Source organism: Neovison vison, chromosome 7 (assembly GCF_020171115.1).
Source record: "Neovison vison isolate M4711 chromosome 7, ASM_NN_V1, whole genome shotgun sequence".
Lineage (NCBI taxonomy): Eukaryota > Metazoa > Chordata > Mammalia > Carnivora > Mustelidae > Neogale > Neogale vison.
In genome coordinates this window covers 34,127,055-34,154,058 of record NC_058097.1, presented here as the reverse complement: position 1 = coordinate 34,154,058, position 27,004 = coordinate 34,127,055, and the positions used below count along the sequence as shown (strand labels likewise).

Sequence of the window (27,004 nt, the reverse complement as noted above, 5' to 3'; positions counted from 1 at the left end):
CCTGTCCTGCGGTCTTCCAGGGCAGAGGCCGTCCTCTTTGTTTCTGGGAACCGAGCCCATGTGGAGGTAGCAGGCCCTTCCTTTACACACCTGTGGTGCCACGTGACCCACTATCCTCACCTCCTCACCTGGGGTTGAGTCAAAAGCCCTTGCTCCACCTACTGCAAGGGGACATAACCCCCTGTTTGCCCTGGGCCCTGGCAGTGTTGACTGGGAGCTTGGATGGAATGGCTGTTGGAGTGGTTGTGATATTGGAGGTGAGAGCCAGTGGTTTTGACCAGTTCCAAAAACATACACATTTAATACAACAAATTCTTGGTGATTTATGGGAGTGGAGGAAAGCAGGTATATAGGTGCCGCTGATTGACTGACTCCTGCTCTCTGTCTGTCTCTCCTTTTTGTCTCCCTCCTGCCCTATCCCCAATACATAGTAGCCTGAAAATGTGATTTGAGTTTTTACTTTTGCTGAGATGTTTGCTGCCAAATTTGTTCACCCCACAAATACGTACGAAGCCCCTAGTTTGGGTCAGGCCACGTGTCAGAGCAAGAACGTCATTCACGCAACAAGCACGTTGCTTGGCTTCACAGAGCCTTCAGCTGGGTGGGGAGGCAGGCTTGTAAACAGCTATGGGGGCAAAGGGTATGGAGAAGATCAGAGATGGGAGTGATAACTGAGCAACAAATAGACCAGGGGATCAGGGAAGGCTTCCCAGAGGAGGTGGTATTTTAGCTGAGATCTAATGAAGGAGAAGAATTAGTCAGTCAAGATGGACAGTGAATTAGTAAAAGGGAAGTGTGCAAATACGAAGATTGGAAGGCAGAGAGAGGATGGCCCACTGAAAAAAATGAAAAGAAATGGCATCTGCAAGAAATGACAAACATACTGGTAAAGCCTTTATGCTTTCTCAAGTTAGATGGCCTGAGTTCAAATTCCAACTCTACCACTCAAGGCTGTGTGACCCTAGGCAAGTTAATTAACCTCTCTCTGTGCTCAGTTTCCTTGTCTATAAAGCAGGACTGATGATTGCACCTGCTTCGTGGGATATAAATGAGACAGTATGGGTGAAATTGCTTAGAACAGCACATGGTAAGCACTGAATAAGTCTTAGCTATTATTTTATAGTTCTTTTGGGCTGGCTGGAGACCTGTGATGAGGGACTTAAGCAGAGACAGAAGGAAGATGATGTCAATGGTGAGGGGAAACACAGGACAGTTCTTGAAAGACCTTTTTTTAAAACTTTTTTAAAAATTTATTTATTTATTTGACAGAGAGAGAGAGAGAGAGAGAGATCACAAGTGGGCAGAGAGGCAGGCAGAGGGAGAGAGGAAAGGAAGCAGGCTCCCCGCTGAGCAGAGAGCCCAATGCGGGACTCGATCCCAGGACCCCGAGATCATGACCTGAGCTGAAGGCAGCGGCTTAACCCACTGAGCCACCCAGGCGCCCCGAAAGACCTTTTTTAAAAAAAAAATTTATTTATTTGACAGACAGCGATCACAAGTAGGCAGAGAGGCAGGCGGGGGGAGGGGAAGCAGGCTCCCCACCGAGCGGAGACCCCCCCCCCGATGTGGGTCTCGATTCCAGGACCCTGAGAACATGACCGGAGCCGAAGGCAGAGGCTTTAACCAACTGAGCCACACAGGCGCCCCTTGAAAGACCTTCTAATTCATGTTGGGAGGATTGGACTCTTCAGGCAACTAGAGAGAAACCGAGAGCAACAAAGGCATATGGAAGGCCCTCACTGAAAGCAAGGACTTGGTAATCTCCCTGAGCCTATGGGAGACAGAAAGGCCCAGGCTGCGGGGTAGTGAGGCCAGGGCCGGCCTGTTGCAGGTGCATGATGGACCCATAAGGATGAGCAGCCTCCCCCGCTCTGGGTCTGTACCCTCAGTGAAATCGGTTTCCTTGGGGACCAAATGAGACAAGGGAGGCCAGGGTCCCCCTTTGCACGGTACTCAGCACAAAAGTATGGGCTGATGCCTTTCCCCTGCATTCCACAAATAGTTGGTGAATGTAACAGCTTCAAAGTTATTACACTACCCCCTTCTCCAAACTAGCCCAGGCTTCCTCTTCACAAAAATCTCTGATTTCGCCAGACAGACCTCTCGACATTAACCTACCCTAGTTGGAAGCACATTCCAGCAGCTTGACTCTTAACCCTGTGCAGCCTGGGCGATCTCCAGTCTCTCCAACATCCCACATGAGCTGCAGTGGTATTAACTGGATTCAGTAAAATACGCCAGGTAGTGCTTCTTTGGGAGAAGAGAGGCTCGAATCACACACATGATGCGTGTGTGTGACTGTTTTGAGAAGTCAAAAACAATGGAGGTGGAATTTTGCATGCATGCTTCTATCATTTTTATGAGTTACCTAAATCCTGAACTATTCGGTGTTTTATGAGTACACCCTCAATGTCGAGGAAAGATTTCATTCACTGCAGTGGCACAGACATGTACTGAGGTCCTTCTCTGTGCCAGGCCCTGGGTACCCTCTGAGGACACAAAGGTGAGTGAGACACACAGAGCCAGCATCAGGTTTTGGGACACAGGGTCTGTAGGAGAAGAAAACCAAGTATTACACCACACAATGGGTGTTAGAGTTGAGGCATAAAACCAGCTCCAGGGAAGCCCGAGGACAGGGCTGTTGGAGCACATCCATACAGGTTGTGCACTGCATAACTCTGGGCGCCATTCACTTAGACCAGGGTTTGGTAAACTTTTGCGGAAAGGGCCCAAAGAGTAAATATTTTATCCTTTGAGGACCACACAGTCTCTGTTGCAATTCCTCAACTCTGCTATTGTAGCGCTAGGTAGCTGCAGACAACATGTCAACAAGTAAGTATGGCTTACTCATTTAGGAGCACTGAAATTGAGTCATGAACTATTCTACTTTTCATTTATTTTCAACCATCCCAAAGCATAAAACCCTTCTTAGTTCATGCACTCTACCAAAACAGGTGGTAGGCTGGGCTTGGCCCAGGTGCTATGCTTTGCTGACCCCTGACATAGATCACAAGGAATGTAGCATCCTTTTGAGTTGTGCAGTAGCCTGAGGGCCCTGTCCGGCTTCACTCAGAAGATTCTAGTTGAACTAAGTTGTAAAGGATAAGCAAGTGCTGTCAAGGTGGACACTTCAGGGAAGGGATGCCCAGCAGAGGGAACAGAATGGGCAAAGGCATTGTACAGTGGCACTGGAGAAAACAGAGAGAGAAGGCAATGGGACACAGAAAGGTGGTTGGGAGAAAGACAGTGGAGTGCCTTGCACACCACACTTAACAGTGTGGGCTCTGTTCCGTGGGCAACTGGGAATCATTCACCATTTTAGGCAGAAAGCAAAAGGGTCTGTGATTGCATTTTCGGACGTGGAATGCAAGATGGAGAGGCCAGTTAGGAGGCCTGCAAACCAGTCAGGGAAGAGAAGGCAAGTGCCTAAACAGGCAGGGGGCAGGGAGTTAGGAGAAAACATTCGAATGTCAACCAGACACATGAAAAGATGCTCAGCATCAAAACCAGTGAGATACCATTTAGCTATTAGAGGAAAAGAAAGAAAGTGTTGACAGGGCCCCCCGGCTGGTTCCGGTGGTGGAGAATGGACTCTTGATCTCAAGGTTGTGAGTCCCAGCACTATACTGGGGGTAGAGATTACATAAAGCTAAAATCTTAAAAAATAATAGTAAGTGTTGACCAGAATACGGAGACATCAGAACCCTCCCACACTGCTGGTGGGGAGGCAAAATAATGCGGCTGCTTTGGAAAACAGTCTGACAGCACCAAAAAAGCAAGTGAGCTATGACCCAGCAACTCCACTCTTACATATATAGCAGGGTGGGGGGAAATAAACCTATGTGCATCCAAAAACTTGTACACGAATGTGCACAGAAGCATTATTCATCCTGGCCACAGGGTAGAAATAACCGAGACGTCTATCAACAGACACATGGATAAATAAAATGTACTATATCCATACAGTCAAGTATTACCCATCAACAAAAAGAAACAAAGAAGTATGAGCTGAGAAGTCCAGAAGAGGCTAATATATAAGACAGAAAGATTAGTGGTGGCCTAGGGTTAGGGATGAGCAGGGGGACTGAGACGTGATTGCTGAAGGGCACAGGGTTTCTTTTTGGGGGTAAGATATTCTAAAACGGATTGTGATGGTAGTTGTATAACTATGAATAGACAAAACCCACTGAATTGTAGGCTTTAAGTGGGTGAAGTGTATAGCATGTAAATTGTATCTCAAAAAAAGCTATAAAAAATCATTACCTTGGGGCGCCTGGGTCGCTCAGTGGGTTAAGCCGCTGCCTTCGGCTCAGGTCATGATCTCAGGGTCCTGGGATCGAACCCCACATCGGGCTCTCTGCTCAGCAGGGAGCCTGCTTCCCTCTCTCTCTCTATCTGTCTGCCTCTCCGTCTACTTGTGATTTCTCTCTGTCAAATAAATAAATAAAATCTTTTAAAAAAAATCATTACCTTAATGTAACTCAGAAAAGGTAATTTTCTCTCTGCATCTTGAAGTAAATTATCTATCAAATGCAATTTAAACCCCTCATCATTCGTTTTAAAATACAGTCCGTTTTTTGGCTTTTATTTAATTTTTTTTTTTTTTTGTAATTTAGGTTTTTGGCTCTGTTCCATTCAATGGCTGTGTTTTCATCCTAGGAATGATATGTTAATAACCACTTTTTAGAACTAGAACACTATAATCCATAGGGAATTATATGTGAAATGGAGCAGACTCAGAATTACCCTCGGACATCTGCCTTTCCCTGAGTCCTCACAGCCAGTCATCCAAGATCTCTTCAGTTTGTTTATTTATGTAACGGTCTTACTGAGATATTATTCATATACCGTACAACTCACCTATATCAAGTGTACAACCCAGTGGTTTTCAGGATATTCACAGAATTGTCCAAAGAACACCAATCTATTTTTTTCATTTTTTTAAAATTTATTTGACAGACAGAGATCACAAGTAGGCAGAGAGGCAGCAGAGAGAGAGGAGGAAGCAGGCTCCCTGCTGAGCAGAGAGCCCGACATGGGGCTCCATCCCAGGACTCTGGGATCATGACCCGAGCTGAAGGCAGAGGCTTTAACCCACTGAGCCACCCAGGCGCCCCTATTTTTTTAATTTTTAAAATTTTTATTAAGTAATTGAGGGAGAGAGAGAGCAGGAGGGGCAGAGAGAGAGAGAGAGAGAGAGTTATAAGCAGACTCACCGCTCAGTGCAGAGCTCAACACAGGGCTCAATCTCACGACCCTGAGAACATGACCTGAGCCGAAATCAAGAGTCAGACGCCTAACTGATTGAGCCACCCATATACCCCCACAATCTGCTTTTTAAAACTTTTTTTATTATCACCAAAAGAAACTCCACACCCAGTAACAGTCACCTCTCATTCCCCCATCCTTCTAGCAGGCAGCCATTAATCTACCTTCCGTCTCTCTAGATCCACCTGCACTGGACATGTTACACGAACAGAATCACACTGTGTATGTTTTTTTGTGGTTGGCTTCATTCACCTAGCGTATGTTTTGGTTCATGAACATTGTCGCATGGATCAGCACTTCATTCCTTTTCATCGATGAGCAATATTCCACAGTGTGAGCTAAACCACATTTTGTTTATCCATTCACTCGTTGATGGATATTTGGTTGTTTCTGCTTTTTGGCTAAAATGAATAATGCTGCTATGAATATGTACAGGTTTTTGTACGGGTGTGCCTTTCCTTTCTCTTTGGTACATAATTAGGATTAGAATTGTCAGGTCAGGGGTGCCTGGGTGGCTCAGTGGGTTAAAGCCTCTGCCTTCGGCTCAGCTCATGACCCCAGGGTCCTGGGATTGAGCCCCACATCGGGCTCTCTGCTCGGTGGGGAACCTGCTCCCCCCTCTCTCTCTGCCTGCCTCTCTGCCTACTTGTGGTCTCTGTCTGAAAAATAAATAAATAAAATCTTTAAAAAAAAAAGAATTGTCAGGTCAAACCTCATTATTTTATAGGAACATAGCAATGGTATTAGTTTCAACATTTGGTAGACATGGATCTTATTGTGTATTAACTCCAGGTGTCATATGGTGAATTTCCCTCCATCCAGGGAATTCAACCACCCAAACAACCATATCCTTAGATGTTGGTATGCACAATAACCAATACACTGGGTGCAGCTATCAGTTCAAAGAGAGATATACACATAATAGCCTCCACACGTCTTAAAGGAGAACTCAACCATGCGCTCACACCCCCCAGACATTTCAATTACATTACATGATAATTACAGTATGATATTTACCACCCCACAGGAGGTGAGAGAGGGTACAGATAACAATACCCCTTTTGCTCTTTTGCCATATCCTCACATTCCTTTTTCTTTTCTTTTTTTTCCTCACAAAAGAAGCAAGTAGGGTTAATGATACAGTCATGTCAGCAATCCTGGCTCTCAGGTGTAGGGGCTCAGTGAAGTTCTGCCCAAAATAGGGGTAAGAATTCTCATCCAACATCCTCATGATTCTTTTCTTGTGTGTGTGGTTAAAAAATATATAACATAAAAGATGTTGGGCGCCTGAGTGGCTCAGTCAGTTTAGCGCCCAGCTCTTGGTTTCAGCTCAGGTCGTGATCAGGATTGTGAAATTGAGCCCCCCGTTGGGCTCCAAGCTCAGCGCAGAGTCTGTTTGAGATTCTCTCTTTCTCTCTCTCTCCCCCTCTTTCCCTCCCCCTACTCTCTTTCTCTCCAATAAATAAAATATTTAACATAAAAGATGCTATTTTAAATTAAAATTAAATTTTAAGTGGCATTACTTCTATTCATGATATCGTGCAACCATCAGCATTATCCATTTCTAAAATTTTCTGCATTACTCCAAACAGAAACTCTGTAAACTGTGAGGAAAAAAACCAATTCTCCTCATTCTCTGCCTCTGGTAACTTCTATTGTACTTTCTGACTCTATGAGTCTGCCCATTCTAGATATTTCTTGTAAGTGGAATCATATATTTGTCCTTTTGCATTGGACTTATTTCACTGGATGTAATGTTTTCAAGGTTCATCCATATTGTAGATGAATCAGACTCTTGGACACTTTCCGTATTGTGGCTAAATCATATCCTGCTGTATGGCTATGCCACTTTTATGTCTTCACTTCTCTGTTGATTAACATCTTGTGACTACTGTAATGAACATTGATGTACAACTAACTTTATGAGTCCCTCTTTTCTTTCTTTCTTTCTTTTTTTCTTTTTTCCTGCCTTTCTTTCTTTTTTTGAGTATATACCTAAGAGTGGAATTGCTGGTCATATGGTAATTCAGTTTAATATTTTAAGGCAATACTAAACTGTTTTTCACATTGGTTGCACCATTTTACATTCTGGCCAGCAAAAGGCTCCACATTTCTCCAAATTCTCACCAACACTTATGTTCTTTTTTTTTTTTTTTTTAAATTATAGCTATTCTAGTAGTGTGAAATGGTATCTCATACTGGTTTTTTTGCATTTCGCTAATGACTTGTGGTATTGAGCATCTTTTCATGTGTTTATTGGCCATGTGTACGTCTTTCTTCAGAGAAATACCTATTTAAGTCCTTTGCTCACTTTTTAATCGGGTTGTTTGTCTCTTTGTTGTTGAATTTCTGGAATTCTTTTTTAAAACCTATTCTGGATGTTAAACCCTTATCAGATATATTAATTATAAATATTTGCTTCCATTTTATAGGTTGCATTTTCCTTTTCTTGATAATGTTCTTTGATGAAAAAAGGTTTGTAGTTTTAATGAAGTTCAATTTATTTGTGTTTTATTGGTGATTTTAGTGTCATATTTAAGAATCACTATCACCTTATGACTCCTATGTAAGAGAGACAAAACATATAAATATTCCTCCATACATCTTAAAGGAGAACCCTTTAAGAAATGGTAGATCAACTACCACCTCATGATGAAAATGGCAGGTCAACTACTATCCCACGAAAAAAATATTTGGAAAGCATATATTTATACTGAATATGGGCTAAAAATACAAGACTTATCTTTTCTTGGACAATACTGTTATTTAATGAAGTATGTTTATATTGTTTTGAGAACCTCTCTTAAGTCCATTTCCATCTGTTTGAGTCTCCATCAGTGGAGACAATTTGAGAGGTATCTGCCACACCCAAAACCACCCATTTTTCTCCTTCTAGAAAAACTAACCCCCGTCCCCCCAGTGTCCTCTCCACATAGGTAGTGTCCTGGAAGCCATGTCTGAACCTGGTCAGGACTCAAGCTGGGCAATCATTTTCTCTTTTGAGAATCTGTATTTGACACTGAGAGATGTGTTAGTTACCATAAGGGATTGTGAGACAGCCACATCCCGATATTTCTGCTTCACTTCTTGCCTTGCAGGGTCCATGTGAGACCCCTGTTTATTTATAATAAATATTTCTTCTCTGCAAATTTATATGAATCAATTTTGCACTGGGATGCTATTTTGAAACAATGTTTATGCTCCCATATTGGTGGGCTGGTTCTTCTCCCTGCAGAAACCTTGACTGCAGTTGGAGTTAAGCTATGTTATGTTCCTTAAGTGAGGAGGTAGGGGTTTTAGGCTTATCCCCTTGGGGATAAGGGGTTCTTAGAACACAGGATCATGAGCCACTTCCCTGAACACAGTCTAGGGATGAATGCCAGCCCTGAGGAGAACCCTATCCTCTAGTTCAGCGCCACTTTCAACAGGACGTAGGGGAGATGTGAGGGTGTGGTGCTGAAGGTGACTGCAACAACTCGTCTATGGCAGAATACTTTGACTCTCCAAGTTGTGGCCTTCAGGAACCTATGTGGCCCTATTGAGGGATGCAGAGAGCCTGAGAGGACCTGTAGACCACCAGAGGCTCATGTCTGATGAAGTGGCTGCCAAGGTCAAAGCCTAGGACATAAGTAGTAGAGGCCAGGTGGATAGTCATACTTCAAGGGGCATCAGTCCCTGAGGGCAGGGAGAGGAGATGCTCAACCTTAGAGACCAGTGAACACTCCCAGGACACAGCCTTGGTAAGAGTGACCCTTGTGCCATCTCCAGGGCTCAATGACCCTCCATACCAAGGCACATCTTAGGGAGAAGGGACATGTGCCTCAAAAGAGCTGTGAAATTACTGTTCTCAACTCCTACTGACTAGACTAGCCTGGACACAGCTCTTCTTCCTGACTCTCACTTCTCTGTAGAGTGTACACTCAACAGACACTGAAAACCCAAAGAGGTCATGTTTTCTTTCCATGTCTGTGAGTTCTATGAAGTTTAACATACTATACTAAAATCAATATTATAACATAATATTAATTAACATACTATACATATAATATGACTATATTATTCATTATTAATTAAATAAATAATATAACATAATTAATTGACATATATACATATAATATAATTAACATAATATAAATAAATATCATATAACATACAAAACAACATACCATACTAAAATCTCCAAAACCCCAAATCTGCAGACATTGTTATCAGGAGCCGGAAGAAGAACCCAAAGGGTACTGATTGCTGTCTTGCTTCCCCTTCCCTTTTGCCACTCCCTTCCATCTTTCCTTTCTTTCTTTCCTTCATCCATATGTATCAAAGGCCCTATCCTGGGTCAGGCTCTTCATCAGCCCGAGGGAATCCCCATTCCTCCCACAGGGTCCTCAGAGGCCTGAGGGAAAACAGAGATTAAGCAATTTCCAAGCCATGAATTAATGTCAACAACAGGGGCCTTGGGAACAGAAAGGAAAGCCTCTCAACTCTTGCTTGGGCAGGTGTTGAGGGAAGGTGTATGAGTCTCAGAGAAGCAGTGTGTGCACCTTTGTCATGGGTGATGGTGTCTGTGGTAGACACGCTTAATTATCTACCCAGAAACTATTCTCATTCTTCTTCCTCACTGAACCCCGACTCTATTTGGGGCTGCATGTGTGCCCATCATCAGCACTGATACATGATTGCTTCTGTTTCCATTGTCAGACACTCTATTTTCAGCTCCCCCTTGTAGCTATGGCTGGTGGCCCAGACCTGGACAAAGAGAAACACTGCTAGGGAGCTTCTGCCATGCTTTGCTTCCCTAATAAATTGGACAGCTCTGGCTGGTGCCAGCCCCTCCCCACTTTTTCTATCCTGAGTGCGTATGGGATGCCTGGAGCTGCGGACCATCTTGCAATCATGATGATGAAAACTCAAAATGTTAAGATAGCAGAGAGCCAAAGATGAAAGAGTCTGGCTTCTCAAAGACCTTGCTCAGCTGTTACACCAGTAATTGACGATCTATCCCCAGATTTCTTAAATGGAAAAATAAAACCTCTGCTAATGGAGTGTTTTTAAAAGCATTACTGAAACATTCCTAACTGACACAGGGTCTCAGAAGAAAAACTTGCTCACTCAACATTTGGGGCCCACCTGCCTTAGAGTTGGTTTTCTTCCCATTCACCCTGAAGCAAAATCTGACAGTCTGCAGCACCATGTATGCCCAACTTTTAAGGACTGAATTGTGCCTCCCCTCTCCCCTCTGTTTATATGCTGAAGCCCTAACCTCTAATGTGACTATATTTGGAGATACGGTCTTTAAGGAGGTAATTGAGTTCATAGGAATGGGGACCTAACCCAATAGAACTGGTATCCTTATAAGAGGAAGAAGAGACATCAAGAGTGCATGTACATGGAGAAAAGGCCATGTGAAGACACAGTGAGAAGGTGGTCACTTGCAAGCTAGCAAGAGAGGGCTCTGGAGAAACCAATCATTCTGACACCTTGATCTCTCACTTCCAGCCTCCAGAGCTGAGAAAATATATTTGTTGTTTAAGCCACCCAGTCTGTGGCATTTTGTTATGGCAGCCCTAAGAAACAAATGCACCCAACTACTTCCTAAACAGGTCCTTTCTGGAGAGGATATAGTGAAATAGTCCGTCACTCACAGCATCAGCAGGACCCACCACTGCTGTCCTGTCTTTCTTTCTTAAATATGAAGGGAAACCTTGGGCCCCTCAGCTTCTGAGGCAAGCAGCAGCATGAGAGGGAAATGTCAAGAGTTAGAAACCCAAACAAGGGGTGCCTGGCTGGCTCAGTGGGTTAAGCCTCTGCCTTCGGCTCAGGTCATGATCTCAGGGTCCTGGGATGGAGCCCTGCATTGGGCTCTGCTCAATGGGGAGCCTGCTTCCTCCTCTCTCTCTCTGCCTGCCTTTCTGCCCACTTGTGATCTCTCTCTCTCTCTGTCAAATAAATAAATAAATAAAATCTTAAAAAAAACCTCAAACAAACAAAAAAAGACAATTCAAAGATTAGAAAGAAGTCTTTTTAAAAAACCATCTAATGAACACATTCAGAGAGATTCAAAACAATAGCACATCAATAAAACAAGGAAAGGAGGTTAAAAAGAAAGAGCAATTAGAGAATAAGGATGCTTTTAAAGATAAAAAAATCACTGCCAAAATGAAATGAATTATTAAAGGATGGAAAATCAACTTTGGTAAGGAGTCAAACTATGAGAGCAAAAAAAGAGAACTAAAGAGAGAGAAGAAAGCAAGAAAACAAAAAAGGGAGGAGGGGAAGAGATAATAAAGGAAGAGAATTTCTAAGAGTTGAATAAGGACCCAAATTTTGATTGAAAGCTCCCACAGTGAATGAAAAAGATACCTTAGTGAAATGTTAAAATATCAAGGGACTAGAAAGCCCCCAAAAATTTCCAAAGAGACAAAATTAGCCAACTAGAATGGAATTGGGATCTGTTTGGTTTTAGACTGCTACTTAACAGTGACTCTGGACATAACAGATATTAAGTTACAAGAAAAAAAATCATTTTGAACCTGGAATTTTTTTTTTTTAGTTTTATTTATTTAAGAAATCTTTATGCCCAACATGGGGCTCGAACTCACAACCCTGAGATCAAGGGTTGCATGCTCTCCCAACTGAGCCATCCAGGTGCCCCTTGAACCTAGAATTCTATATCTGGTCAAACGTCTACCAAGTAAGAGAGCAAAGCAAAAAACTTTTCTCAGAAAATTTAACTCCCACATGCTCCCTCTCATAGGAAGCTATTTGAGGATGTGTAACTATTTGAGGATGTGTAAATAAGTAAATAGGGAAAAATGGGATCCCAGAAACTGTGCATCTTAACTCAGGAGAGCAGTGAATGCAAGACACAACATTGCTGAAAAGTAAACTAGTTCAGCTCAGAGCAGGAGGATGGAGGAGTTCAGGACAGGAATCTGGGAAAATGGAGGGCTTTAGGTGAGGTGTTTTTAAAAAAATATAAGAACATGTTAAAGACATACCATGCAAGGGATACAAACAAATAAACAAACAAAAAAGCCCTAAGTCGGTCAGAAAGTCTGAGAGGGGAGGAGAGAAATGGTTATATAGGAGAATAATGGTCCAAATTGGAAGCAAACCAAAATGAATTTAAGGTGACTGTATTTCATTCCATGGCAAACCCCAATGCTTTTTTTTTTTAATTACAGAACCCTATTGTATATTTAATTTTATGCTAGTTCTCATAATTCCTCCATATTTCCCATATCTCATACATATGCTGATGGATATAAACTGGTTTTAAAAATAAATATGAATGGTACCTGGGTGGTTCAGTCAGTTGAATCGCCAAGTCTTGATTTAGGCTCAGGTCATGATCCAAGGGTCCTGAGATCAAGTCCTGCATCAGGCTCCATGCTCAGTGGGGAGTCTGCTTCTCTTTCTCCCTCTGCTGCTCCCCCTGCTTGTGCTCTCTCTCTTTGTGTCAAATAAATAAATAAAGTCTTTTAAAATAAATAAAAATAAAAATGAGTGTAAAAATTCATAGTGTCTGGGCACTTTTGAGACCCTTCTCGTATCACAAAGAATATTTGTGTTTTTTGATCTGGGTGCTGGTTACACAGTATTTGGCTTATGAAAGCTCATCAAGCTGTACTCACAATATGTGTGCTTATCTCACGTAGGGTTGTTTTTGTTCTTTTTGTTCAAGTGTACCCAACGAAAGATGACGTGTGGAAGGTAAGGCAAAGAGAATGGAGAAGAAAGAAGAAGTTTCTGATATCTTTTGTTTAACCAAGTGAGAAGTTAAGAGAGCATGTCAGGTTGATAGGAAAGAAATATAGTCCTGAATATTTAAATTTACCAAGGTAACCAATAGACAGAATAACAGTGACACTGGAACAATGACACACGGAGAAGACCAGTGAAGAGGAGGTAGCGCGAGCAAAAGCCTCATGCTTCACAGCATGACTCCGTAGGTGTCCTCTAAGGTGGCATTAACGAGCTGAAGAACTGAAGTTACTAGTGGTTCATTGAAATTTGTAAAGTGCATGTATTGAAGTAATCTCTATACCCAATATGGGGCTCAAACTCACGACCTTGAGATCAAGAGTTGCCTGCTATGCAGACTGAAGGAGCCCATGCAGGACTGGGAAAGGAGACGGCTGTCATGGGTGTTCTGAACTATTCAATTCACTGCCACATGCAAAATGCTACTGTAATAATAAAAATATTATTGTAATAAAATAATATTGTAATAATAATGTGAAAACTTAAAAACTATGCAATAAATCAGCACTAAATTGTATGATGTAATCCATAAGGACTGAAGTGGAGCTGAGAAGAAAATTTTGACGTTTTATGACTAGAGCAACTCTTTGCCCTTCTAATGCCACCAAGACCCACCGAAGTGTTAAAGGACCCTTTGACTTTTAAAAGATTTGGGGCTCTAAGGCTCTAAGAAGCATCAACAGCTTTTAACGATACTAGGAGAACCTCAAAGATGCTCCAAACGAAACTAATGTTTATTACTCATGTTCTTTTTATTTTTTTAGTAACCTCTACACCCATCATGGAGCCCAAACTCACAACTCTGAGATGAAGAGATGCATGTTCTTCCAAATGATCAAGCCAGGTGCCCCATATTACTTTGTGTTTTTTAAAAGCAGTTGAGTGCTTGCTTCGGCAGCACATATACTAAAATTGGAATGATACAGAGAAGATTAGCATGGCCCCTGCACAAGGATGACATGCAAATTCATGAAGCATCCCATATTTTTAAAAAAATAATAAAAAAAAATAAAAAGCAGTTTATACCCATCAGCATTTGTAGGAACTATGGTGAGGGGCATATGGGGGACTATAGGAATTTGCATAAAACTCAGTAAACAATAGGATGTTGTAATCTCAAAATTTTTGGAGTTTGCCATGGAATTGAACATAGTTACTTTAAATTCAGATCTGTTTCATAACCTGGACAAAACTCAGGGATGGTATCAATTTACAAATGTTCCTACATTTCGGTCTACAAAACCTCCACTGTGCCGAACATTAGAGGCTCAGCCCAAACTCTCGGATGTTTTTGGAGAGTAAACTGATTTGTGAATTCACATGGCATTTTCTACGACCTTCCTCCCAGAAAATAAAAGCATTTTGCTTTCAATTTCAGAAACTCTTGGGTCACCCTTGAGGGCCCTCTGTGAAAGGATCCATGAAATCTTCCCCTAGGTCTTGAAGTACTGAGGACCACCACGTTTCTAATGCTTCCGTAGGTCCCAGGGCAACTTGGGAAGCTGGTAGTAAGGAGACTCCTCTTGCAACAAGCCCTGGTCACTGAGATGTTCCAAGTAGAAGCCAGTGGAACTAGCTGAGCACCTCCTGTAAACAGGTGAAGAAACTGAGGGCCAGAGAGGGGAAATATCTTACTTCCTCATCCACTCACAGTCACAACAGCGATAATCTCAGAGGAGGGCCTACAGACTGGGAGTCACTTTACAGATGCACCTTGATCATCTTTCCAATAATAACTGGTCCTGCTCTGGCATGATCATCCCTAGTCTCCAGAGTCAGAGAGGGTCGGTGACTTGTCAAAGTCACACAGCAGGAAGTAGTGCAGCTTGGGGAGGAACCCATTCTGGGTGACTTCAATGCAGGCAACGAAAGGTTGAGGGGGCTATAAAGATGGCAGAGATACTGTTTTACTCTCATAAAGCTGTCCGTCTTATTGGTGGGAATAATGCAATATACCAATTAAAATATTTATTGGATGTTTACTACATGCCTGGCTTAGAGAAAAGGGCCCTGGGAGAGGGCCTTGAGTACTGCATGCGTCCTGCCCAATTTTTCATTCTCTTTGGCTCAGATAACGGTTTTACTGCTGTGTGCTCTCTGGCTGCAGCTTGGGAGAGTGTGAGTCCTGGTTTCCTGAACCCCGCACCAGCTGACACCCTCGGTGATTCCCACCTGAAGGGAGGGAGCCCTGTTTTCCACTTTGATGTCTCAAGTAGGAAGCAGTCTGTGGGGAGTCACCTCTGCCTGGTGACTTAGGAGGAGGTGAAGACCTCAAGGAAGACAGGGGACCTGTTTGGGGGTCTACGTGGGGTGCATGGATCCACTTTGGGCTTCAGCGGGCCGGCCACCAGTCTTTGATCAGATCACCGGTTCTAGTGCCTAGTGCGCAGCCCTGAGCTCTTCCCTCCTCCCCTTCCCCTGAGGCCGGCTGACCCCTGCAGCCCTGTCTCCTCTCCTGGGCCCTCCTCACCCCCCTCCCTTTCTACCGTTGTGTCTGCCTGGATGCCACACGCTGTTGCCTCCCACCTTGCTTGGTCCACACAGTTCCTCCTGCCTGGAAGGCCCTTGCTGTCCCGTCCACCTGACAGAACACACCTATCCTTCAGGCTGCACAAGTTTCAGGTCTCTCATGAGCTTCTGTGACACCTGTAAGCCTAACCTTGAGCCCAGCAGCTTCCAGGGCCGACTGTTGCCAGAGGCTCTTCATACTTCCGCCCTTTGCCGCTCATGTGTTGTTCTCCACCACTGGATGTCAGGGATCTGGATTTACTTGTTCCACATCCTCATCCTTGGTATAGGGCATGCTGCCCATCAACACTCAAAAACAAAAACAAAACTGCCTAAAAACGATCAGTCAAGAAAAGGAGGCAAAACTAAAAAGGAACAGGGGTGCCGGGATGGCTCAGTGGTTAAGCGTCTGCCTTTGGCTCAGGACATGATCCCAAGACCCTGGTATGGAGCCCTACATCAGGCTCCCTGCTTGGTGGGAACCCTGCTTCTCCCTCTCCCACTCCCCCTACTTCTGTTCCCTCCCTGTCTCTCTCTGTTAAATAAATAAATCTTTAAACACACACACACACACACACACACACACACACACAACTAAAAAGGAACAAAAGACTTTAATTTGGGGGATCTCAGAATTGCAGTTTGGGGAGCACAGAGCAACCGGAAAAGTGCCTGGCTCACATAGAGCACTTTATGAGAAAGAAGGAAGGAAGTCACTTGATTTGGATAAAGAAGAGAAGGAAAAAGCCCTGGAATTTGGTGCTGAGCTGTTGAGCCACTTCTAATGACTAACTTTTTGATTATTGTATTGGTGCTATCAAATGAGAGTGTCCCTGGTGAGCATTAGTTAACTTTACTGTCCCCATGGGATCTGAATACCAGTTGCCCTATTGAAATTTTGTGAGCGGCTGCATTGTAAATTGCTGCTTCTGGCCCAGTTCGAGAATTCATTAGTTGGGAAAGAAAATGGACCTACAAATGCAGTCTTTTATGTCCAGAAATTTTCTACGATGCCGTAGAATGAGTGCATGCCCCCTCCATGCTCTCCTTCTATGTCCCTGGGCCTCATGTCAGGACTCACGACCTCCAGGAATTGCTGGATCTTTAGTCCCGTTCCTTGCTTTATAGATGTGAGGAAATCAACACCGGAAGGAGGAAGTGACTTGCCCAAGGTCACACTGTCATTGAAAAAGTCCAGACTAGAGCCCATGGTCCCATGGTTGGGGACGGAGTTCAGACTAGGGCCCAAGATCACATGGTTGGTGACAGAGTTCAGGCTAGAGTTCAAGGTCACAGAGTTGGTGACAGAGCTCAGGCCAGAGTCCAAGGTCATAGAGATGATGACAGAGTTCAGACTGGAACCCAGATCTCCCGTGTCTCTATCCAGTGCCCCATTTCCCTCACCATGCTTCTAGGAGCAGTTTCTCCCTTGAGGACATGGCAGTTTTATGCTTAGCCCCAGGACCTTGTGGGTGGCATGAGTTGTCCTCAAGAGGACAGAGGGGGCCTCCAAGGAAGACCTCTTGCTAATGGTGAAGGAGGAAGGAAGTTTGAAGTTGTAAGAATTGCAACAATCCCTGGTTTCCGCAAGTGAAGCGTGGAGGGGCTGAGCCCTGCCGTAGAGCGGTGTTCTAAGGGTTGGGGAAAAGCTGTCTGATAGGAGCAGGTGAGACCTTCCCTAACCTAGCCCACATGTCCTTTCCAGGCTCATCTTCCCTACACCAGCCTTGACAGCTCACACACCGCCACATTCAGCCCTTGCCTGTCCTGGCCAATCCCTGCCCTTCTGTCCAGTGCATCTTTGCATTGGGTCTACTTGCTTAGCCTGAGCTCGCTTCTCCTTTCAATCCAGCAATTGCAAGCCCAGCCCACCTTTTGGGCTCACCCCAAGGACCACTCCCTCTGGGAAGTCCTCCCTGATTCCCTTCCATTCTGTGTCTCACAGAGCAGGCTCACTCTGGTTAGGCTTGTCTTGGTCGCTTCAATCTGGATACCCGTCCCTCTTCTCTTTACCCAGTAAGCCTGAGGGCTGAGATGCTATCTTGTTGATACCGTGCTCCCCCACAGCAATCAGTAAGCCTCAGGGGATAGTAGGTGCTTCATCACGTTCCTGGTAAACAATAAACAAGCTTTCCCAGAACAGTCTTGAAGGTCCCAACAGCACCTCCAAGTCAGAGGTCCAGATGAAAGGGAAACACCGCTGTTGCTTCCAAAAGCATCATTCCCCTGTTGTGCAGAACTCACACCCCGTTGCTTCCCTCCTTCCCCCCTCCCTTCTCATCTGACTATTTTGGCCTAACGGTCACCTCAGCACACTTCCATCATCCCCAGGCTGGGGCCCATCCCCACTGCCTCTCCCGCAGCTGACCTTGCCTCACCAGATGTTTACTTTGCCTCAGGGTTGAGGAGTCCGAAAGCTGCTCTTGCAACATAAAGCCGCAGGCAGCTCTGTGACCTTGGCATGGTACTTCCCCGCTGCAAGCCCTGCAGTTCCCTGCAGCTGAGGGTCACCTGACGGCTGGGGCTGCTGTGAAGATCAGATGAGCTATGGCATGAGATGGGCTGAGAACGGTGATTTGACACACATACTTGCAGAAATGGATAAACCCGGATCTAGTGCCTGGCTTCTCCATGTTGCCAAAACCTGCTTCTGAACTTACTCTCCCATTTCTCTGTTTGGTAAGTCCTGCTTGGATCAATACTGTAGCTGTCTCCTCACTGCTGTCACTCATCTGACCAGCCATACCCTTCAGAAAACCAAGACCCAGGGAGGATGGGCTGCTGGCAGCATCCCCAATCCAAGGTCATCTGCTGTCTTTGCCCAGGTTGTGGGTAAAATCCATAGACGGTGAGAGACCGACAGTGTTGTTATTATTATTATTTTTTTAAGATTATGTCACAAGGGGAAGATTCTGAGGGTGTGGAGCAGGTCCTGCCTTCTGGAAGACCCCATGTGTGCCAGGCTTGGAGGGATCCCTGTCAGTAAGGGAGATGGTGAAGTCGAGGACACCCACTGCAAAGGCGTCTTTGCAGGCTCTTCGGCTTGCCTCCTGGGAGCTCCTTTCTGGCTCTCTTAGTAATCCAAGGGGAATATGGGAACAGAGTTCTGGCAACGCATTGGGGTCCGACCCAATTGGGGTCCTCACCCCCCCAAAAAAGATCACCCCCCTCCCGCAACTCTCCCACCTGGAGGGTAATTCCCCCCACAATTGTAGGAGCCGTGCACACCTTCAGTCCTCAGTGACACCATTTGGAAATAGCAGAGGGAATTAGGTCTCTCATAACCATCTGTTTAAGTGGCTCTAAATTAAGTCCCAGTGTGTGATCTCTGTTTCTTTATATCCTGGTTGTTAATGAGAGGCCCCACTGGGCAGATGAGAATGTTTTTGAAGAGCCAGCAAAAGAGTTCGTCCCGATAACGCCAGGAAGGGGTAGCGCGAAGCTCCGAGGAAGGACTAAGGGGGAGAGGAAGGTCAAGGCTGGGACTGTTTACACACCGTGGATTTCTGAAGGCTTGTGAACAGTTGATTGTGCCTCTTCCTCCTTCTCCCTTTATATTCTGTCCGGGTTTTCAAATGGATGAAAGTGGGGCCTTAACCTTGGGTGACTTTCACAGCCAAATGACATTGACAATGGATTTGTGCAGGACTTCTCATTGGTGACTTTGTAGACTCTTGGTTAGCTCACTCCTGTCTTGCTGTTTCCCTCGACCAGCTGGGGTCCAGAAATGGCTCTACAACCTTCAACAGAGGGAATTTAATACCAGGAATTGGTTACCCAGAAAATGGAAGAGACGAGAAGCTAAAGGAAGACATTAGCCATAGCAGGAAGCCCTTTACCCCTGGCCTGAGGAGCAAAAGCCCAAGGCTGGTGCTGGCCGACAGGAGCTAGACCAGAACAAGGCAGCTGGCCACGTGAAGATAAAGGCTGCCCTCAGGAGCTGGAGCCACGAAGGGCTGTCCTCCGACAGGTGGAGACAGAGGAGACACAGCCACCGGAGACAGGTGTTCCCTAAGGCAGCGGAGGTAGGGAGAGACGCCCCGGTTCTCCCCTCCCCCTGGCCTCCCATCTTCTACCCAGCTTCTCCCATCGGGCAAAGCTATCTGGAAGTCCGTCAGCAAGGGAGCCTGGGAGATGCAGCTTCCTGTAATACAGAGAACAATAGAAGGTCAGGGAGCAAATAATGAGCAGTCTCTCCAACAAGGCAAGGCTGCTAGATGAACCAGCTGGGAAATAGGAAGGCACTGAATAGGAGGCAAGGGAGCTAAGTCGGGGGGCTCGACCCCCATTTGAAGTGATCCAGTAGTGTGTCCCATAGTGCAACAGCATGCTGGGTACAGGAGCTGAGGAAGGTGGTGGGCAGACAAGGCGGGGCAGCATGGAACCGTTTGTTAGGGAGTGAGAAAGCTTATCTCTCTTCAGTTCTCTCTCCAGTCATCTGATGGCTTTATTGAGAAGGTCTCTCTCCGTGGTGCTAACAGGTCTTTAAGTTCTAGCCTGTGCCAATCTCTTTCTCTCTCTTTTTTTTAAATTTTTTTTATTTTTTATTTTTTATTTTTTTGCCAATTTCTTTTTTAAACCTCAAGAGATAGTGACCTCAGGTCTAAGGCTTTGGTTAATGTAACTGATGCTGTTGGCCTGTTCAGCCCTCTCTACCCAGTCGACACACTCTCTCACACTCACACAGTTCACACAGCCTTCTCTTGGGCACTGCCTCACCTGGAAAGACTCTACCATCACCTGGAAAGACTCTACGATCACTCTACCATCACCTAGAGCATTGCAGGCAATGACTGACTCATGTAGGAGACAATGAACCATGTCCAGATGGTTCAAGTCTGTGGTACCGTTGATGTTCCAGAGCTCCCCACAGGAGCTGGCTGAGGCTGGCCTAAAGGTGAGCCCACACCTTTACTTACCCTGTTTCCCCTCGCCTTGGCCTTTCAAGAGCCCTCCCTCAATAAATCACTTGTGAAAAGATCCTCATTGCTGGCGAGTTGTAGAGAATCTAACTAACACAGCAGGCAAAAGGATCTAGCTAGAATTTAGTGACATTTTGTTATCCTTTTTAATATTTGTACCTGTCTGGTTTATGGTAGACTATAAAGGTTTTCCATTTATGGTAGTGATGCCAGGTTTCATTTTAAAGTAATTTTTTTCATTTAAGAAATTTAAAGAAAATGTTAAATCATAGTGGCTTCATTCATAGTCCCAGGCTAGAAGCCACCAAAATGTCCTCAGGTGGTGAGGGAATAAGCAAATCCATATTTGGCCAAAAAAAAAAAAAAAAAAAAGGAAGGAACTATTGATACATATTAAATAAATAAATGAATAATACATAATAAATAAAACAATAGGAATGAACCTCGAAAACATTATTTTAGGATCCTGTCACTGAAATCTAGGCACTTCATGATTCCCCTTGTCAGAAACTTCAAAAAGGCAGAACGGTTGGGACTGATACCAGGTCGGTCCGTGGTTGCCAGGGCTCTGGAGTGAGGGGACGGCAGGACCCCAAGGGACAGGAGGGGACTTGGGAGTGATGGAACATTCTGTACAACATGATTGTAGTGATGGTTACACACTGTGTGTATTTATCAAAACTGATCTCCACTTACGGGATGAAGAAAGCATGGGAAAGAAAGGTCCACACAGAGAATACAATCAATCAGTGGTGTCAGAAGAGTGTCTTATGGTGACAGGAAGCAGCTACACCTGCAGAGAGCGCAGCATAACTTAAACACTTGTCCAGTCACTATGCTGTAAGCCTGAAACTAATGTAACTTATGTCAGCTGAACTTCAGTTAAAAAATAAAAGGGAAACTCAAAGGCATAATACAGCAAGAGCTGTTATTTTTGACAACAAATTGTATGAATCAGGAAGAAGCTAAATAGGGAACAAAAGAATATTAATAAAATTAAATTGAAAAATGAGTAGGCTATATGCTTCAAAAGGGTGAGTTCTAATGTACATGATACCGTTAATCAAGCTGATTTGTAAGAAATAGTACAGACTGCATGTGGGCTCAGGAGACACTGTGACAGTGGGGGAGGGGAACGGAAGTCCGGGGAGAATGCCCGTTTGTCCCGGGGAGTATCCGGGTCTTCCCTGGGAGGCAGATGAGTTGGGGATGTTCTGTTGGGTTGGAGCACAGTGGAGGAGGTGGGTGGGAACCACTCAGATTTCACTCCCTGAGTAGCCAAATGATGCTTTCTGACCCGTGGCCTCAGGCCTGATGCTTGTGCCAGATGCAAACAGCTGGGGGAGAGTGATGAGCAGAAGCAGCAGACCCTTCTCTCTCCTTCCCATGAACAGGTACAGTAGAAAGCTAGAAAGCAAGTGGACCCCTGCCTATGCATATCCACACCTTTCCTGATCTTTTTGAGTTGTTTTTTTCTTTTTTCTTCATGAAGATTTTATTTATTTATTTATTTGACAGAGAGAGACAGAGACAGAGGGACAGAGAGCGAGAGAGAGAGAGAGAGAACAAGCAGAGGGGAGTGGGGCAGAGGAAGGAGGAGAAGCAGGCTCCCTGCTCAGTGGGGCTCCATCCCAGGACCCTGGGATCATGAACTGAGCTGAAGGCAGATGCTTAATGGACTGAGCCACCCAGGCACCCTGAGCATTTTTTTCTTTAAAGCAAATATCCCTAGCCGGAGAGGAAGGGGGAGGAGAAAGGAAGGGGCTCCTGGGGGTGGGGCCAAGAAAGATCTCCCCCTGCTCAGCCTTGACATGAAGTGGAGCAAAAGGAGGGATTGAGAATGAACATGAATTCTTGAACGACCACCGTGGAGAGCCGGATGGATGATGGAAAAGCCCCCAAGGGTTATGCAGGCAGGAGTGTCCGCTCTCAGCCTTGGTTTTTCAACTCCAAGCTGCTTACGGATGGGCCCTTCTCTCTCTGCCCTTTCTGTCTTTGATTCTCTTTGATGGGAGCTCAAGCTGAGCAGAGAGAGGATGGCTTTATTTAGCAGAGGAAACTACTCTGAGTCTCATAAATGTTGACTTTGTATGAAGTCGGCTTATCCAAACATCATCCATCACCTTGAACCATATTTCATCAAATTAAATGGCTACATTTTGCAAAGAAGTACTTGTACTAATATTTACCTTGCATCTTGTAAAATCATATGGAAATCGAATAATGATGTTGGAAATAGAAAAAGTGAATCCCCAGAGAGAATATGGCTGAGCTAGCTGTGCTTTCCCAGGGGGTCTATCTGGCCCAGTGAACCCCCTCCTCCACTCAGTCCCCGTCCTCATCTTGTGGCAGCCCCGACCCCAGCAGGAAGCAACTGGCAGTCTTCATAGCCTGCTTGGGTGCTCACATGGAGAATTTTTTAGATTTAGGCTCAGCCCCCTTTTCTTCTCCACGGGCTTTTTTTTTTTTTTAACTTGCTAAGAAATTTACTCACAGAAATGTGAGTAAATGGTTGTATGGTTATAGAAAATCTGTTAGCAGTAAACATGAATGGAAAATAATGAGAAAAATTACTTTGGTCATTTTCTTTTTTCTTTTTTTTAAAGATTTTATTTGACAGACAGAGATCACAAATAGGCAGAGAGGCAGGCAGAGAGAGAGAGGAGGAAGCAGGCCTCTGGCTGAGCAGAGAACCCAATGTGGGGCTCGATCCCAGGACCTGGGATCATGACCTGAGCTGAAGGCAGAGGCCCGAACCCACTGAGCCACTCAGGCGCCCCTGGTCATTTTCTAAGTAATATGCATATTGTTAATAATCTCATTCATTGGGGTGTCTGGGTGACTCAGTGGCTTAAGCCTCTGCCTTCGGCTCGGGTCATGATCTCGAGGTCCTGGGATGGAGCCCTGCAGCAGGCTCTCTGCTCAGCAGGGAGCCTGCTTCCCCTCTCTCTGCCTGCTGCTCTCCCTACTTGTGATCTCTCTCTCTGTCAAATAAATAAATAAAATCTTTTTAAAAACCTCATTCATTATTTATTATTTATTATCAAATATTACAGAGCACATGCTATAGATGATATCGTACACTCTGACAGATACCAGGATTATACCTGCCCAGGTATGCATCCAAACGTGGATGGAGCAACTGACCATATTTGCGTTCATTCTACAAAATCATGGAGTGCTTACCATGAGCCAACTCCTGGAGCAGGAACTGGACAGGGAAGATGAGCTAACAGCTCAACTGCCCAAAATGCCACTTTGATGATGAAAGCATCTACTCCATCTTTTCTTCCTGTGTTAATTCACTCCACATTTACTACTTTTCTTTTCATCATTTCATGGCCTTTTTTTCTTTGAGGTATGATTGACATATATCACTGTAAGAATTTCTGGAGTGCAACACAATGATTTGATATGTGTATGCATTGTGAAATGATCACCACAATAAGTCTAGCTAGCATCAGTCACCATACGTAGTTGCAAAATTGTTTTTTCTTATAATGAGAATTTTTAAGGTCTACTCTCTTAGCAACTTTCCAAAATGCAATACAATGTTATTAATATGTTACCATATGTACTTTATATTCCCATGACTTATTTATTTTCTAACTGGAAGTCTATACTTTTGACCCCTTTCTCCCATTTTGCCCACACTCACCCCTACCACCTCCTTGCATCTGCAACAATTAATCAGTTCTCTGTGACTATGTGTATGAGCTTGAACTTTTTTTAGATTTCACATGTAAGGGAGATCATTCAGAATTTCTCCTTCTTTATCTAACTTGTTTACTTAACATAATGCTCTCAAGGTCCATTCATGTCACAAATGGCAAGTTTTTTCTGAAAAATTTTATATATAATGTTCTTTATTCATCTATCAGTAGACACTGAAGCATTTAGATTGTTTCCAGGTCTTGGCTATTGTAAATAATGCTGCAATGTACATGGGTGTGGATATCCTTTGGAGGTAGTGTTTTGTTTTCTTTGGATAAATACCAAAAAATGGAATGGCTGGATTGTATGGTTTTTCTATTTTTAATTTTTTTGAGGAACCTCTGAAGTGGCGGCAGCAATTTACATTCCTACCAACAATGCATAAGAGTTTCTGCTTCTCTCTATCCTCGCCAACACTTATTTCTTGTCTTTTTTGATAATAGCCATTCTAACAGATGCAAGGTGATATCTCATTGTGGTTTTGATATGCATTTCCCTGATTAGTGATGCTGAGGATCTTTTCATGTACCTGTTGGCCATCTGGATGCCTTCTTTGGAAAATATGTCAATTTAAATCTTCTCCCCTTTTTTTTAATCAGTTGCTTTTTGCTATTGAGTTATATATTTTGGATATCAACCCCTTATTGGATATATGATCCGTAAATATTTTCTTTCAGTAGTTGCCTTTTCATTTCGTTAATGATTTCCTTGACTGTATTACATTTACTCCTGAATGTCCTCTACTGGGCACAAAGATACGGGTGTGAGATATTTCCCCGCCCTTCAGGAGCTCACAGCCTGGACACCGCAGAATCCCTTCCTAACCCTGCCACCACGAACTCCCTCCACCATCCACCCACCAGAGGGAGGAGAGGCACATCCGGCGGTGTGAAACAGGGGCCGAGAAGACAGAGCAGTTGACCAGTCAGTTGCTCAGTGTCCCGCCTGGGCTCTGGCCCTGGGGACCTTGGAGGAGGTTGACTCCTCCCAGTTGTACAATGTACTTCCCCTTCGCTCACCTTCATCCTTTTGCAATTGGTTGTCTAAAGGCAGCGTGCAACAGTGTGTCTTTTCCAGAACAAGGTCTGATACACGGTAAGTGTATCAATAGCTATTCATGCTCTGACCTCCTCTGTCCCCTTCGCGGAGCCAGTCCGGCCTGTGGGGCAGGGTTTTGGACAAAGTCTGAGGTGCCTTGCTGCTCTGGTATTAGAGTGACTAATATTTAGAAGGGTGCCACCTGCGTAATAAACGCTCGAAAGAACCATGAGTGATGGTGGTGGCAGTGGTGAGGAGTCCTGAGTGGCTCAGGAGCTGGGCTATCTGCAGAAGGCAGAGAGAAGCTGGAGGCCCTGGATTCCAGAGGTTGTGTCCAGCTCTGGAATGCCAAGGGATGCTTCTGATATCCATAGACGAAGATGGTTCTCTGCTTCTCCCTTGTCCAAGTAGCCCATCCCAGCAGTCCGCACTGCAAGATTACCCAGAAGCCTCCCAAGGCGGGACTTCACTCAGAAGCCTGTGGCGGGGACTTCCAGACCTCAGGCTGCCAAGGAGGCTGGAAGGGGCAGAGCTACGTCATCCAGCAGCCCGCTCCTGCTTCCCTCTCGGTTGTGGGAAATGGTTCTCCAGTGACTTCCCTGCACCTCTGTTGGGGGAGCGGGTGGGGCTCTATTTATCCTTCAAGTGCCATAAAGGAAGGGGCTCCTTGTTTTGCAGGATGAGGGGAATAATTGCTAGCTCTTTTGCTGTTTATAGTTGAAATGATGTCATGTGGCCTGACATCTCGAGCATTTCCCTTTCTCACTTCCTCCCTGTGCACTGTCTTCCTTTGGTTTAAAATCTTGAATCCCTGATGCCAGTTTCCCCATACGTTCTAAGAGGCACAAGGAACGAATAATTTGGTCCCAGAATAGTTTGGGCCAAACTTTAGTGAGGGCTGGCTGTGTGACAGACACAGGGCTCAGCCCCTCTCAGTATTCACTCATCTGACCCTCAGGGAAGTTCTTGGAGGTGGGTGCTATTCGCTTTCGCCGTGTGCAGATGAGGGAACTGAGCCTCTGTGTACACAAATCACGTCTCCAAAGTTATCAGGTGCTAAGTGTTAAAAACAGAATCCAATCTCCCCCTTTTTTTTTAATTTAATTTTATTTATTTATCTGACAGACAGAAATCACAAGTAGGCAGAGAGGCAGGCAGAGAGAGAGAGAGAGAGAGGGAAGCAGGCTCCCCGCTGAGCAGAGAGCCCGAAGCAGGACTCGATCCCAGGATTCTGGGATCATGACCTGAGCCGAAGGCAGAGGCTTTAACCCACTGAGCCATGCAGGCGCCCCAGAAGCCAATCTCTTAACTAGAAACCATTAAATCTCCAAGAAAGGCAGCTCCTGTTTCTGGAATTTGGTTTGAAAGAAAAGTCAGGAGGACAAAAAAGTCTTACTTTGGAGGTGACAGCTAATTAGAGGGTAAGATGTTTGTTGGTGGTTGGAGGAAATTTTTTTTTTTTTTTTTTTTTTTTTTTTATCAGAGTGAGTGAGCACAGGCAGACAGAGAGGCAGGCAGAGGCAGAGGGAGAAGCAGGCTTCCTGCTGAGCAAGGATCCCGATGTGGGACTCGATTCCAGGACGCTGGGATCATGACTTGAGCCAAAGGCAGCCGCTTAACCAACTGAGCCACCCAGGCATCCCGGAGGAAATGTTTCTTAATGTGAAAAATGGACCTGAAACATCACTTCATTTTTAGTAAATAACTACGAGTGAAACAGCCTTTTCCCATTTGTAATCTATTATCCCAGGCACAGGGACCAGATCGTGGCCAAGAAAACAACATCTCTG

At 44.7% G+C, this 27,004-nt stretch overlaps 1 non-coding gene across 1 annotated transcript; it reads left to right on the top strand.

Moving 5' to 3' along the window:
• The first annotated feature begins 13,914 nt into the window (after positions 1-13,914).
• On the top strand, positions 13,915-14,021 carry LOC122914758. Its single transcript, XR_006385839.1, has one exon. It is a non-coding gene; the product is annotated as a U6 spliceosomal RNA (small nuclear RNA).
• Positions 14,022-27,004: the final 12,983 nt, after the last annotated feature.